The sequence below is a fragment of the Hetaerina americana genome, unplaced genomic scaffold (genome assembly GCF_022747635.1).
Source record: "Hetaerina americana unplaced genomic scaffold, ioHetAmer1.1.p SCAF_142, whole genome shotgun sequence".
NCBI lineage: Eukaryota > Metazoa > Arthropoda > Insecta > Odonata > Calopterygidae > Hetaerina > Hetaerina americana.
The window spans coordinates 585,001-585,841 of NW_027286537.1; positions in this window are offsets into that span (position 1 = coordinate 585,001).

Sequence of the window (841 nt, forward strand, 5' to 3'; positions counted from 1 at the left end):
GGTACGAGGCAAAGATTTCGATGTTCGAAATGCGCAACGGAGTACAGATCCTATCAATCCGTTGCATGCCACTATCCGCACTGCAAAGGGCAGATGAGTGGCGCCAGGGGGCCGGTTGAAAAAGAATATTCTTGCGAAGGATGTCCGAGGTTTTTCCCTACGGCTCGGGGATTAGCGACTCATGAACGCCATGCGCACCCCGCATTGCGGAATGAGAAGCGTCTCCGGTCGTGCCTTGTCCCGAAGGTTCTCAAAGAATCGGGACGTAAGGACTATCAATGGACCGAGGAAGAGTGTGCGAAACTCTCCGTGTTAATCAAGAAATTCTCTGGAGACCGCCGCGTGAACATTCGCATTTCTGAGGCTTTGGGGTCTAAGACTCCGGCCCAGGTGCGTTCACGAAGACGGACCATGCTCGGTAGGGAGCGAAAACTGGACTTGACGCAAGCCTCTATCGGGGACCAAGACGAGCGAAGTACGCAGACGCCTCCAGGATGCTCAGATCTCGGAACGGCAGATGCAGAAAAACTTGAACTGGTACCCGATATCGAGTCGAACTCGGAGAACATCGAGGCAACCCCCATGGACTTGACGAAGGAGAACCCTCGCCAGATTCCGCATGACCCGCGAGGAGAACTGCGACACTGGCAGAGGGGAATCTTTCAGAAGGCGCTCGATATCGGCACGCCCAAAGGGGAAAAGGCCGCCGAATTATGTAGCGCATTAGACGGAATCCTATCCAGAGCTATCTTAGGATTGGCCGAGGAACGGATCCGTCAATTGACAGAAAATTTCGTGACCGATTGGCTGCACCCGGCGTTAATTCCAGACGGAGGAGAGG